The sequence below is a fragment of the Ursus americanus genome, chromosome 7 (genome assembly GCF_024610735.1).
Source record: "Ursus americanus isolate L20-20 chromosome 7, mUrsAme1.1.p, whole genome shotgun sequence".
NCBI lineage: Eukaryota > Metazoa > Chordata > Mammalia > Carnivora > Ursidae > Ursus > Ursus americanus.
Genome location: NC_142133.1, coordinates 37,778,295 through 37,794,272, shown reverse-complemented (window position 1 = coordinate 37,794,272; position 15,978 = coordinate 37,778,295). Strand labels below are relative to the sequence as shown.

At 36.3% G+C, this 15,978-nt stretch overlaps 1 protein-coding gene across 4 annotated transcripts in view; it reads left to right on the top strand.

Annotated features, from left to right (window-relative positions):
• Positions 1-15,978, top strand: part of EXOC6B (exocyst complex component 6B) — a 600,442-nt gene that overhangs the window by 69,232 nt on the left and 515,232 nt on the right. The gene's annotated exons all lie outside the window — the stretch shown is intronic.

Genomic DNA, 15,978 nt, shown 5'->3' with positions numbered 1-15,978 from the left:
TGGTCACAACACCAATGTACATAATAGCTAAAACATGGAAACAATTCAGATGTCCAAAAACAATAGGATTGATAAATAGATCACTGTTCGTATGGTAGAATATTAAACAATAATGAAAATGGATGTTAACTATAGTGACATTAAAATAAAGTTTTTTTTAAACCTTTTTTAAAAAAAGAAATTTATTTGAGAGAGAGAGAGAGGGAGAGAGAGAGCAAGAGAGCACACAAGCCAGGGGGGAGAGGCAGAGGGAGAAGCAGGCTCCCCGCTGAGCAGGGAGCCCGACGCAGGGCTCCATCCCTGGACCCCAGGATCACGACCCGAGCTGAAGGCAGATGCTTAACCGACTAAGCCACCCAGAAGCCCCTAAAATAAAAAGTTAATAAAGAAAAAGAAAATGGATTCACCTCATTGTTCATGTGATATTGAAAGAAACAGGGCATAAAAGAATATGATTCTGTATTTCCTTTTTATAATATTCAAGAATAGTCAAAACCAACCAGTATTGTTTGTAGACGCATACATGTATGGTAAAATTTAAAGAAGAGTAAGGAAATGTTTCTCATAAACTCAGGTTAATGGTGACCTCTGTGGGGAGGAATGAGGTAGTGATTGGGGAGGGATACTTGGTAGGGCAAAAGTAGCAGTGATTCTGGGCCAATTATCTAACCTCTTAGCCTCACTATCTTTGACTATGAACCGAAATGATATAACCAACTTATGAAAATTGTAGGGATTAAGTGAAATACTGTAAAAAGCAGTTAGCTCAGTGTTTGGCTACTAGTAAGCACTAAAAACTAAATGATAATGTTTTCTTATTATATTGTCTCTCTCACCGTGACTTGATGCAGATGCTGTTGGCTTTTGGTAGGGAGGGTGAAGTTCAAAAGAACTGGATAAATTTAAAATAAGAAGAAGATCTAGAAATAATGATAAAGACAAGGAAACACTACTTTGTGTTATATGCCTTGCTAGTTGGACATGCTATTTTATTTAATCTTCAAAATAACCCTGAGACCAGATTCAACTATAGTAGGCAGTTAACGCATGTGCCATTATCACCATCTTACAACAGGTCAGCGTTTTATGATTAATAAGTGGTAGAGCTGGGCTTTCAATCAGCATTTGTTTTCATTCTGCTGTTGCTAATGACGTGAAAGTCACCAGAAAATAGTGGTTAGTCTACATTCATTGTACATGTAAATGAAGTAAATACATGTAAATACAGTCTACATGTAAATGCTTTTTGAAGTATTTAACTGACTTATACCCTGAGAAAGTTCAAGTGAAGACCATTAGATTCTATCAATTTCCAGGGAGGGACTCCCATTTTCCATGGCTATGCAATGGAAAGTAATTCTTAAACTAATTTAGCTTATTCCAGGCCTCCAGGATTAATTCTAATTCAATAGGTTCTAATCTGAAAGGCTGAAGTTGGGATTTTGGGAAATTATTTGGAATCTAAATTTCAGTGAATTCAGCATAACAGGCAAAAATTTACAGGGTTGGTTGCTGTAGTACATTGCATGTTGATTTATGGTGTGCTCACTGCCTTTGATGTTTACTGTGGTGATGTCAGATCTGATAGCTTGCAATTAGATTTACGGTATACTCTAAGGCTTAAAAAGATGACTTCATGAAGGACTGCTTATCCACTAGGTATAAATATCCTTTGGGTATTGACTCCTTCCCAGCTGTATTTGTTCTCTCATCATTATTATTTGTTAATAAACGTTTATGTAGCCCTTGGTTTTAAGTTTACTTTCAAAAGGCTTATTTTCAGTTCAGAAAGTCTGGCTAGTGTTGCTTTCAATTTAAGCATAAGATAAAATTAAATGGCTTTTAAATACCACCCAGAGAGGTTGTAGTGATATCAAGATGTATATTCTCAGCTCCAGATTGCTTGTTAGTGCTAATAGTAATCCTCTAGTCTAATTTGCTAGACTCTTATTTTTTCCACTGAGCTGTTTTGGATTAAAATGGACTACTTTTGTCTTGCCTCCTACATTACTTAAGAAAGGAGATATGAACAGTTTGTTCACTATATTTAGCTTTAAAATTTTAGGAAGCCAGAGTAAGCTGAAAGCGTCGCTTTTTGTGGGACTGCTTTAGGTCCCAGGAACTATTTGAGGGACGTTTTAATAAGTTAATTACTGAACTTTTAAAAAAGTTCCCTTTTTCGGGGCGCCTGGGTGGCACAGTGGTTAAGCGTCTGCCTTCGGCTTAGGGCGTGATCCCGGCGTTCTGGGATCGAGCCCCACATCAGGCTCCTCCGCTATGAGCCTGCTTCTTCCTCTCCCCCTCCCCCTGCTTGTGTTCCCTCTCTCGCTGGCTGTCTCTCTCTCTGTCGAATAAATAAATAAAATCTTAAAAAAAAAAGAAAGTTCCCTTTTTCATATTATTATTATTTATTTATCTTATATTATTTTATATAATATATAATTATTTGTTATAGTTTATATTATTACATTTATATTTTATGTTATGTTATAAATATTTTATTTATATTTTATATTATTATTACATTATTACATATTAAAGAACATGCTGTAGATTAGGTCCCCCTGCAGTTGAAATATTGATGGGATCCTAAATATACAATTCTTTTCTTATTTCTGTTTAGGTGAAAAAAACCTCTTTTTTGCTCCTGAGGTTGTAGAAACTTGCTACTTACTGCTTTTACCGCACTGTTCTGTTTTTCTTAGATTTATTTGATTGTACTCCATATTTTCCTTCTTGGGTTTAAAATTTTAAAAATTTATCTCGGTAAAGGTTTCTAATGCTCCCTTGGAGTAGAGGTGTTATGCATTGTAAAGGCTTGGGAATGCACTCAACAGACCAATCCATTCCTCCCTCCCTCCCTCTCTCTTTCTTTCTCTTTCTTTCCCTTCCTTCCTTCCTTCCTTCCTTCCTTCCTTCCTTCCTTCCTTCCTTCCTTCCTTCCTTCCTTCCTTCCTTCCTTCCTTCCTAGATTTGTTTTATTTATTTTAGAGAGAGAATGCACAGGGGGCAGAGGCAGAGGGAGAGAAGAGAGAGTCTGAAGCAGATTCTGCACTGAGTGCAGAGCCCAGCACAGGGCTTGATCTCACGACCCTGAGACCATGACCTGACCCGAAATCAAGAATTGGATGCTTAACCCAGTGCACCATCCAGGTGCCCCCAGACCAGCACAGTCAATTTCAATTGACTGTGTTAGAGAGCAAGGGGATTATGGCTATTATTTATGGCTAACCCCTTTTCCAGATTAGCCCTGTGCCATTCCAGTGAGTGTGGCAGCTCTAAGGGAATCTGTGGACATCTAGGTAGATTGGTATTAGACCTGGTAAAATTTATAAAGAGAGGACACGGTTAGACTTTGCTTTCTATTAATTAGGTGGTGTAAACAGTAATTATTTTTTCCTGGACTCTAAGAGTGTTAGTATATGAGTATGCCAGCTCCTCTTGCCCAACTCTGCTGCCCCAACTTTTTATTAAGCAAAATTCCTAATTATAGGAAAAAAGGAAAGAACAACCACCTAGATTCAATAACTGATAATTAACATTTGCCATATTAATACACATTTTCCCATTTGAGCATCAAATTGGCTTTTTATTATATAGTTGAAAGAAAATTAGGTTTGGTGTTATCAGTTAGTACTTCTGATGTTCACATTCTGCCAAAAAGTAAAACATTTTGACTTCTGAGTCATAAAATGTAGCTGTTTTCTTTCGATATTAATGTTAATGATCATTCAAACATTAAACATACAGTCACTTGTACCTTTTAGGAACTTGGGAGACATAGCTAAAATGAAGAAGTAGGATACTGATATATATATATATTTTTAAAGATTTTATTCATTTATGTGACAGAGAGATAGCCAGCGAGAGAGGGAACACAGCAGGGGAGTGGGAGTGGGAGAGGAAGAAGCAGGCTCCCAGTGGAGGAGCCGGATGTGGGACTCGATCCCGGAATGCCCTGAGCCGAAGGCAGACGCTCAACGACTGTGCTACCCAGGAGCCCCTAGGATACTGATATTAATTCACATTTAGCTCAGAAGATGTTGAGTTATTGTCAAGAACCCCAGTGGCTCCAAATTGTACCCCAGCAAGCTAATTACACATACCCATCCTAGTGTCTCTCCCAAACTTTTCCATCATATATTACCTGGCAGTGGGGATGATGTAGGATGAGAAAGGTTGGAAAGAAATTAGCATAATATTGATTGGAGCTAGCTGTATTATGTTTGTTAGCTCATTTAATAATAATAATGTCATTATAGATATTAGTATCCCCATTTTATAACCAAGGAGGTTGAGGTTCAGATAAGTAAAATTTTTAGCCAAAGTCACACAGTAGTAGTTAGTAGAGGAGGAGTATTTTTGAATTAAAAAAAAAAACAAATCTGTGTTATTTTCAGGTCACTGTGATGACAGTACATCAGGTACATTTTTAAAAAGATTTATTTATTTATTTATTTATTTATTTATTTATTTATTTATTTGAGAGAGAGAGAGAAAGCGTGCGCACACACATACACAAAGTGGGGGAGAGGCAAAGGGAGAGGGAGAAGCAGACCCCCTTTGCTGAGCAGGGAGCCTGATGTGGACCTCAGGATCATGACTCGGTCCAAAGGCAGATGCTTAACTGACTGAGTTACCCAGGTGCCCCCATCAAGTACATTTAACTTAGGGATCTCAGGTGAAAAATGGTTCTTTTATCATTGGGTAAATTATTTAAGTCTTACATGATTGGCAGTCTGGGTGGGACTTGTCAGTACTGCGTCTTAGAGGATAGTTGACAAAGGACTTTGTTCCTTTGGGATTTCAGGGGGCTTGATAGTGCTAAGTGATAGTTAGGTTTTGTGCTTTTGCTCATCCTGGTAAAGAAACAGTGGAAAATTACAAGGTAAACCGGCCTAAATACAGCTGAATTTCACCACATCAGCATTCTTAGAAGGGATGTGCCAACCGTGGCACCACACCCAGAATCAGCCAGACACAGCCCATAAAAGAGCCTAAATCAGGAATTCATTGGAAAGGTTGTGACTCATCTCAGGATCCTGGAGAAAAAGCTCATATGATGATCTAAGGAGGAAACTCAAGCAGAAAAGGGGGTCATAATTTCCTCAGGGTTCTGCCAGTAGTAACAGTAGGAGTCTGGGTGAGTTTTTATGTTCTTGAAGAATATATGCTCTTAAGAATCTCCAATTCTAGGACATTGCCAGTTGAAATGTTGATGTATGGTAGTTTGCTAGGCTCATACATGGGCTAAATGACTACAATTCACATTCAACTTAATACCTATATTTGTACTAGATATTAGTTTTGATGAGTAGTTAACATTTATTGAGTATATACTTTGTACTAGACCCTACTTTAAGCAGTTTTACACATATTAACTCTTATAATACAACAACCTTATGAGGTAAACGAGGAAACAAGCACAGAGAGGTTGAATAATGCTGGGATCATGCCTAGGCAAGGGAAGTGAAATTTGAACTTAGGGAGTCTGAATCTAGTGTCTCCATTCTCGACCGCTATGCTCTATCAAAACTATTATGCTGTATTAGGAAAATACTGTAAGGTTAAGTATTATCTTATCCCTTTTATGAATTATTTTTTTAACATCATGCTTAATTAGGAAACAAGTGAATATCAAGTATTAGAAAACTCTTTTAATCATGTTTCTTTTATCCAGCTGAGATGGCTTGATGGGTCTTCCTTTTAGTCTTTTGAATTTGTAGTGCCATGTCACAAATTAAGCCAGTACTCTCTTACTGTGTCCTAACTAAAACCTCCTTGAAGTTTGTGTTGTAATTAAAAGTAAATTATAATCTTTAAGTTTCCTTAAAACTATCTTGTACAAAAAATATGAAAAAGAGAAACCTGAAGATTGAGGCGTATAGGATTTTAAAAAAATATTTATTTATCTATTTATTTGAGAGAAAGAGAGAGAGAGAGAGGAGGAGCAGAGGGAGAAGGACAAGCAGATTCTTCATGCTGAGCCTGGAGCCTGATGCAGGGCTTGATGCCACAACCCTGAGATTGTAACCTGAGCCGAAATCAAGAATTGGACACCAAACTGACTGAGCCTCCCAGGCACCCCAAGGCATATAGACTTTTTAAAGATCTTACGAGATGCATTCAGTCAGTGCTAGTTGAAAGGCTTACTTTCTTATTAATAATATGTAATACAGTTACAGTTGTCAGAGAGTTGTTCTGATTTAGAGTTCTTTGTGAGGTTTCTTTGTGGACCAAATTGCTTCTCTAGTCTCTATAGCTGTTTTCTCTAAGTTCCTATAGTTCATAAGTTATAAAATGTAGCATTTTAATAAAGACTTAACTCAGTGTTGATGCCGTCCCCACTTCCACCTGTCATTGGCCTAATTCAGGCCCTTAGGTTTTACTTGGACAGTAGTTTCCTTAATGGTGTCTCTGTTTTATTCTTCTCAAGTTTTTCAACAACTATACACTCAACAAGGTCATTTTGTGTGAGATGCTGTGCTCAGCACTATGGGGGTAAGCAGTAAATAAGACAGACATGGTCTTACCCTGGCAGAGTGTATAATCTACTGGTGTGTTCATTTTCCATACCATTGCCATAAACTTTTTCTAAAATCCATATCACATCTTTGCCTACTGTAGGCTCTTCGTAGTCAAGTTGTGGCATTCAAAGGACTTTTCCAATGAAGCCATCTTTGATTTCTTCTTAGAAGCAGAAACAATTATTTTTTATCCTGGTTTTCCTAGTACTTTATAAAAATCTTCATCAGAGTATTCATTATACTATATTATAGTTGTTTATATCTGATAGTTTGTGAGTTTCTTAAAATTAGGGAGAATATTTTATTATTATTTTATCTTCAGTCTTATACAAGGTGTGGAATGTAAGTGCTCCATAAATGATTGAATTATGTATAATCTTAGTACTTGCTGTCATATCATGTGTGTTATATTTTGTTTCCCCAACTACTAGGTTACAAACTGTCTTATAATTTCTTTGTATTTCTTCTGACATCCAGGCTGGTGCAGAGGACATACTATATCCTTAGATGAATATTTACTGATTATTATTGTTCTTTCATGTCTTCTGCACGCTAGCTCTATTATTTAAAAAAAATGTTTCTTGGTCCATTGTTTTGCAGAATGTCTTTATTTAAAGGAAAAAACCCAGATATTTTATTTAAAGCGCCTTGTTTAATTTCATGCCTGTCCTAAACAACTATTTATCTTATTGATATGGTGATTGATAAGATGGCTCTTGCTTCTGTTTGCTTACTAGAATGCTTACAGCTACATTTGTGGCTTACTTTCAAAAAAGATATGATTTCTTGATATATGCATCTTATGTACCCTCTTCACTTATGGTCTTAGGTTGCTGTCCTTTGTACTGATTACTCTCCTATATTTATTTAGCGTTACATTGGTTGATACAAATGATGAGCCCCATGTCCAGCTCCGTGCTCATCTTGGAGTCTGTTTGAGATTCTCTCTCCCTCCTTCTCTCTCTCTCTCTTAAATAAATAAATCTTAAAAAAAAATCCTTAAACTAACAAGTGATAGATGGAGAAACCAACAGTACTTCATTGAACCCCTTCTTAAGGCATAGTACTAAGTTCTATGGAATACACAGAGATAAATAACACAAAATATCAGTCCTAAGGTGATTGAATTTGTTAATGTAGAAAACATTAAGGAAGGTTAGACAGGAGGGCTTTGGGAGCTGATAGGCTTTGGAGACTCAGGGAGTGCATCTGGAGAAGGTGACATTTGAACTGAATCTTGAGAGATCGCTAGGATTTGGATTTGTAGAGAAAGGAAGGATTGGGCATTCTATTGGGCAGAAACAGCAAATGGCTAAGAGAATATACTTTGTGATATTAATTAGGATTATCCACCAATATTTCTCTTTCTTCTCCCAGGCACTTGTTATGATTACATGTCCTTTCCCCTTGGGAGTTAGGTGTTGCCATGTGAGTTGCTTTGACCAATGATATGTGAGCTGAAGTGGCATGAATCATTTCAAACTAGAGGTTTTAAAGAGTCCATGCATTCACTATCCTTTCTTCCTCTGTTACAGTGACCTGCAGTGGTCTGATTGGCATGTGGACCAAAGATGGTCTGTTGCCTGTATTTGTGAACAAAGTTTTATTGGAACATAGCCATAGTCATTTCTTCTTTTCTTTTCTTTTCTTTTCTTTTCTTTTCTTTTCTTTCTTTTAAAGATTTTGTTTTTTAATTTGTTTTAAATTTAAAAAAATTTTAAAAAATAATCTCTACAACCAACGTGGGGCTCAAACTCACAGCCCCAAGATCAAGAGTCGCATGCTCTACTAACTGAACTAGCCAGGCACCCTGAAAGATTTTTTTAAAGTAGTCTCTGTACCCAACATGGTATACAAATTCACAACCCGGAGTTTAAGAGTCTCATGTTGTACCAGCTGTGCTAGCCAGGCGTCCCTGCTGTAGTCATTTCTTTATGTATTTCTGTTGCTGCTTTTGCACTATAATAGCTAAGCTAAGTTGTATAGTTATGACAGAGACCATATATCTCACAAAGCTGAAAATATTTTCTGTGTGGCCATTCACAGAAAACTTTTGCTGACAACTGCTCTAGATGTTGGCTGCTTCTTACAGTGAGGACATTGTAGAGTGCAGCCTCCTGTTGACAGTGGACGTACACCCTCAGTAAGAAGTGAATTTTTGTTGTTTTAAGCCACTGATATTTTGGGGTTACTTGTTATGGTAGCCTAATGCAGCCCATCCTGGCAATCAGGCTGTTTATAGGAAAAGAAGTTCAGTTTGCTTGGAGAGGAGGAAACCTGATGGAGAGGAGTCTTTTGAAGAAAACATGGATGGGGATGTTCAGGTAATGTTGTGAAAGTACTAGACTGTTAGGCTCAGATGTTTAGATTTTATTTAGAATCATCAGTATAGAATCAGGATTTGGGACTTCTTTCAAGGGACAGAAGAATAGTAGGTAGGAACTTCCCAATAAAAAGATTAATCTGCCAATAATTATAGAAGGGGTAGGAGCAGTAATTGAATCAGGAATTTGACTTCTGTAAAACAAACAAAAGTCCCTGAAAAACCTGACTGACATAATTTGACTGGAGGTTTTTTTTGTTTTTGTTTTTTTCAGTTGAAAAAGTGGTAGTGACTCAGATTCTTGTCCTGTTTAATACTTAGTAGCGACCTCAGATTTTCGGTGATTTCAGCAGTTATACAGGTGAGGAAACATCATTGTCAAGGGAGTTGTGAGAGCTGAGGGCCAGTTTCTTTCTTTTTTTTTTTTTAAAGATTTTATTTATTTATTTGACAGAGAGAAACAGCCAGCGAGAGAGGGAACACAAGCAGGGGGAGTGGGAGAGGAAGAAGCAGGCTCCCAGCAGAGGAGCCCAATGCGGGGCTCGATCCCAGGACCCAGGATCACACCCTGAGCCGAAGGCAGACGCTTAACGACTGAGCCACCCAGGTGCCCCTGAGGGCCAGTTTCTTCCTTCCTTCCTGCTTTCTTTCTTTGAGGTCTTTTTTAAATAAAGCAAATATATCAAATACTCCCATCAACCCAATGAAATTTGGTGTCAGATAGCCTAAAATAGTTTAAGTGAAAAACAGTCAGAATTAGGTTTTATTCCATCTCCTGTTACTTAATCTGGTATGTATGTGCTGACGGAAACTTTTTGTCAGTTTGCCAACTAAATATATAGCTGCTTCTTAATGTTAAAATAGAATATTTTACCATACTAAATTCTTCAAGCTTCCTGAAGCAGCTTCATCCTGCATGTGCTGTTCTGAAGATACATAGAAGAAAAAATAGAATAACAACAACAATAAATGCTGTAGAAAATCCCTGTATAATCAGGTTATTTTGTAAAGTGGTAGAAGAACTTATTCTTTTAATTTTGTTTTGCTCTAGTGAAAGAAATGATTTTTTCAACTTGTTTTGATTATATTGGAGTAGGGGCATTTGGGAATCTTGAAAATTCAGCATATTGCAGGCATGTTTTTGTTGCTTGTTAAGCTACTAATTATTTTTCTCTTGGAGCTTATATTTTAATAATACAACATATTATGTATAGACTATTTTTTAAAAAGAAATAAATGGTATAGAAATATTTTTTGCCTTTTTTCTAATTATGAAAATAATACATGTTTATAATGGTTGGGACTCTCTGGTTGTAAGTGACAGGAACTCAACACGGATTAACTTTGGCAAAACCATGAGCAAGTCTGAACATAGGGTGAAGCTGGTGTTAGGTTTAAGACTGCAAGATAGGACTCTTGTATTGACCTGTTGGCAGTGTGTTTTACATTTTTTTAAAGATTTATTTATTTATTTGAGGGGGGAGGGGCAGAGGCAAATGGGAAGAGAGAATTTCAAGCAGACTCTCCACTGAGCGTGGAGCCTGACGAGGGACTTGATCCCACAACCCTGCCGAAATCACAAGCTGGACACTCAACTGACTGAGCCACCCAAGTGCCCCAGTGTGTTTTACATTTTTAACAAATTTTTTTCTCTGTAGTTGAAAAATACATACATGTAAATATGCAATAAAATTTTGTGTGTATATATAATGTGTATTTATAATGTTATATAGTATGTGTATTTTATGTAGGGGCAGCAAGCTATAATATGTACATTTTATACACACACACACACACACACACACACACATACATACACATTTTCATGGGCAGATAGAGAAATAGACAAGTGTGGGATTCTGTGTCAGTGTACTTATACCTTAGTCATAGCTCTGTGACTTGGCAAGCATCTGTGTTAGCTCAGTTTCTTTGTATATAAAATGAAGATAATACTATTACCCTATATCATGGAATGGTTTCAGGTTAAGTAAGATAATACATAAATAATGTTTAGAACAGTCCTTTTTAAGTAGTAAACATGTAATAAATGTTATTGTTGTTACTTTTTAAAGATTTTATTTTTTTAGTAATCTCTATACCCAAAGTGGGGCTTGAATTTACAGTCCCGAGATCAATTGTTGCATGCTCTACTGACTGAGCCAGCCGGGTGCCCCTGAATATTATGACTATAAATACTGTAATGTTTATATTACATTATTTATTGACATATATACTGTATATATTTATTGTGGTAATATACGGACAGGTGTCATGGATTTTGTATCCTGCTTTTCTCACTAATCTGTTTTTTATATTATGTTTTGAACTTCAGCACTTTTTTAGAAAACTCACAAACATTAAGAAAATAAACTTTGAGTTTGCTGGTGATCTTAACTTTCCTCTGAAACATGGCATTTTGGGAAAAACATTGCTTGAGTATGATAGCTGTTAACTCAAAAATGTGATGTGTTCAGAAGGAATGTGAGATGACTAAAGGCGAATCTTAGTCATGGTTTACAGTTTTTGGCTTGAATGTGTTGGTTAGTGCAATTAGTATATCCCTTTCCTGAGTTGAAAAGGTGACTGGTATAAACAGGCTAAAGATCAATGAGAGACTCTTTATCAATATGAAACAGGACCGTGTTTTCATTATTAGTATGTTAATTCCTATTAATGCACTGAAGAGTTGATTCTGTTTCTATTGTAGATAGTACATTATTGTAGAAAAAGGAATCTGCAGACTAGTGTTTGAGTACTAGTTTTCTGAACCTCTAAAGTAGAGATGACAAACTACTACCATTATGCTGTGTATCTTATAATTATCATATCATCTTGATGGATTGGCTGTTTTATCATTATATAATGTCCTTTTTTTTCCTTTTGCAATTATTTTTATCTTCAGGTTTATTTTGTCTAGACTCAACTCTTTTGGTTTGTCCTGTTAATCTTTGGTTACTGTGTGCATGGAATATCTTTTTCTATCCTTTAGATTTCAACTTACTTTTGTTTCTTTGGATCTAAAATGAGTGTCTTTTAGACAGTGTATAGTTGGATCATGTGTTTTCTGTTTTGTTTTTGTTTTGTTTTATTTTATCATTTTTTAAAGATTTATTTCATTGAGAGAGAGCGTGAGCGGGGGTAGGGACAGAGGGAGAGGGGGAGAGAGAGAAGCAGATTCCGCATTGAGCATGGAGCCCGATGCAGGGCTTGATCCTATGAAGCTGAGATCATGACCTGAGCTGAAACAAAGAGCTGGACACTCAACTGACTGAGTGACCCAGGTGCTCCTGTTTCGTTTTAAATCCATTTCATCAATCTCTGCCTTTTAGTTTAAAAGATAAGTCCATTTTCATTTATTGACATTATTGGTAAGGAAGGATTTACTTTTGCCATTTTGCTGTTTGCTTCATATGTCTTGTATATTTTTTCTCTTCCTCAATCTCTTGATTATTCTTTTGTATTAGATAGGTATTTTCTAGTTTTAATACTTTGATTCCATTCTCTTTTCTTTTACTATATATTTTACACTTATTTTCTTAGTGGTCGCCCTTAATTCAAGTGTTCTCCCAACTTGAATTCAATAGTGTACAAAAGCTTTTCTCCTACGTAATTTCCTCCTCCCTTTCTGTTGTCATAAATTACATTTTAATTAATACATTGTGTGCCCACCAAAACAGATTAGAATTATTGTTTGTACAGTTTATTTTTATTTTTATTTATTTATTTAATTTAAAGATTTTTATTTATTTATGTGACAGACAGCCAGCGAGAGAGAGAACACAGCAGGGGAGTGGGAGGGGAAGAAGCAGACTCCCAGCAGAGGAGCCCGATGTGGGACTCGATCTGGAACGCTGGGATCATGCCCTGAGCCGAAGGCAGACGCTTAACGACTGCGCTACCCAGGCGCCCTGTACAGTTGTTTTTTAAATCAGATAGGAAAAAAGAGGAGTTACAAACCAAAAGTACATTAATACTGACTTTTATATTTACCCATGTAGTTAACCTTTACTGATGTTTTCCTCATAGGCATTTGTGTTGCTATCTTTTCATTTCAGCCTGAAGTATTCTTTTTAGTGTTTCTCATAGGGCAGGTTTACCAATGATGGACTCTTTCAGTTTTTATTTAGCTAAGAATGTCTTAATTTCAACTCAATTTTACAGGATAATTTTGCCAGATAATTAATTCTTGCTTAATATTTTTCTCTCTTAGCACTTTGAATATGTCATCTCACTCCTTTCTGGCCTCTGTGGTTTCTGATGAGAAATTGGCTGTTAATCTTACTGAGACTTCCCAGTACATGACAAATCATGTTTCTTGCTACTTTCAAGATTCTGTCTTTTGACAGTTTTATTATAATGTCCTTTAATCTGGATTTCTTTTAAGTTTACCCTGTTTGGACTTTGTTGATCTTTTTGAATGCATATTTTCATGTCTTTCATCAAGTTTTGGGAATTTTTATCCCTTATTTCTTCAAATATTCTTCTTGTTCCTTTTTGTCTCTCCTTTCTTTCTGGGACTTTTGTAATGTGTATGTTGGTATAAGTGTCTTAGCTGTTTCATTTTTCTTTTTTCTTTCTGCTCCTCAGAATATTTTTCCTTTCTGTGCCTCAGACTAGATAATTTCAGTTGATCTGTCATCAAGTTAGTTGATTATTTGTCTACTTCAAGCTGCTATTAAACCCATATAGTAAATTTTTTATTTCAATTATTATACTTTTCAACTCTAGAATTCCCATTTTATTTTTTATTTTTTTGTAATTTTTATCTCTTTATTGACATTCTCTATTTGGTGAGACATTATTCTCATGGTTCCTTTAGGTCTTTGTCTGTAGTTTCTTTTAGCTCTTTGAGCATATTTAAAGTAGTTGATTGAAGTCTTTGGCCAGTAAATCCATGGTCTTAGTTTCTTTGGGGACAGTTTTTATTATTTACTTTTTTTCCCAGATCTGGTCCATACTTTATTGTTTCTTTGCATGGCTCATAATTTTTTGTTGAAAACCAGACAGTTTGAATGTCATCATGTAGAACCCTTCCCAGGGTTTGTTGTTGCTGCTTGTCGTACTTGTTTGTTTGAATTTTTGGAGCTAATTTTGTTAAGTCTGTTTTATTTGTTGAGTGTGGCCACTGAAGCATCTGTTCCTTTATTTAGTGGTCAGCTAATCATTTGATGGAGATATTCTTAAATAAATACTGAGATTTAGCTGTTTTTTATTGATTAATCATTCCCTTGGTCACAGCAAGCCTTTGATTAGTATCAGGAGTTCTGAGATGGTTGATTCTGACCATTCTTTTTTCTTTCTTTCTTCTTCTTTTTTTTTTTTTTTTAAGATTTTATTTATTTATTTGACAGAGAGAGAGAGCACGCACAAGCAGGGGGAGTGGCAGGCAGAGGGAGAGGGCAGAGCAGGTTACTCACTGAGCAGAGAGCCCGACATAGGGCCCCATCCCAGGACCCTGGGATCATGACCTGAGCTGAAGGCAGATGCTTAACTGACTGAGCCACCCAGGCACCCGATTCTGATCATTCTTACCAGCTTATTCATTACTTTCGTGGAAGGATGGACTTTTGGTTTTTTACCCTGCCATTTTTGCCCCTGACTTTTGAGGAACCACATTCATTTATTCACTCAATAAATACTTATTGAGTCCCTGCTATGTTCCAGACACTGCTGGGGCTTGCTCATATGCAGCATTCAAAATATTGAGCTTCCTTCCTGGCAAAGCCTGAAGGCAAGAGGGATAGGAAGGAAGCTAACTAACATTTATTGATGCTGGTGAGCACTATTGTATAGTATCTGATTTTTGTTTTTATTTACAATTCTAATGATCAGAGAAGTTGGGCATCTTTTCTTATGCATATTGACCAGTTTTATTTCTTTTGCTATCAGTTGGAACCTCATAAACTTAATCAAGTTTTTTCTACTGGATTGTTTGCTTTTATTTACTGATTTGTAAGAATCTTTATATATCATGTTTATTAACCGTTTATTATATGTTTTATAAATACATTTCCTCTTTTGTTTTTTGACTTTTATACAGAACTCTAATGTACTTTTGTAGTAAAATTTGCCAGTCTTTTCCCCTTGTGGCTTCTGAGTGTTATGTCTTGCTTAAAAGGACCTTTCTTACATGAAAATTAAAAAAGCAGTATTCTGAATTTTCTTTAGGTATATAGTATTGATTTTTTAAATTGATAATTCTGTTAAGATCATTGTAGGTTTACATAGTGGTAAGAAGTAACAGAAAGATCCCATGTACTCTTTACCCAGTTTCCTGCCAGTAGTAACATTCTGTAAAACAGTAGTACAATATTACAACTAAGATGTTGACATGATACAATTCACCAGTATTAGTCAGATTTCTGAGTCTAACATGAGGTCATCTGTGTATATGTATTTAGTTTTGTACAATTTTATCTCATGTAAGTTGGTATATTTACCACCACAATCAGTAACTGAACAGTTTCGTCACCATAAGGATCTCTTGAATTACCCTTTTATTATTACATTCACCTCCCTGCTGCCCCATCCCACTCCTAGTAATCACTAATCTCTCTCCAGTTGTGAAGTTTTGTTGTTTCAAAATTGTTTTATAAATGGAATCATACAGTATGTGTTAGTTACCTTTTGGGATCGGACTCTCTTTTCACTCAGTGTAATTCTCTGGAGATTCATCCAAGCAGTTCTGTGTTTTAATAATTTAATTCCTTTTTGTTGCTGAGTAGTATTCCATGATATAGATAGAGGTCACAGTCTAACCACTCACTTGTTGGAAGGACATCTAGGCTGTTTCCAGTTTCTTAGCTGTGCTACAATACGAAATATATGTGGTACAATATAAAATATGTATTAGTTCTTTGTCTCTGGTTCCTGGCTCAGAGCTCCTAAAACTCTTGGAATTTCTTGAGTGATAGGAGCATCTTTTGTTATTCCTAACCAACCCCTTTCAATTTATGCTAATGAAGTGACTCTTGGTGGGCGCTTAGATAGCTTAGGATGGGGGCTGGTCACCAGAGAGACTTAGCCTTGATTAGAGGGTTATAGCTTTTAGCCCCATCCCCCAGCCCTTAGGGAGGGGAAGGAGGCTGGAGATGGAGTCCAATCACCAATGACCCAGCGATGTGATCA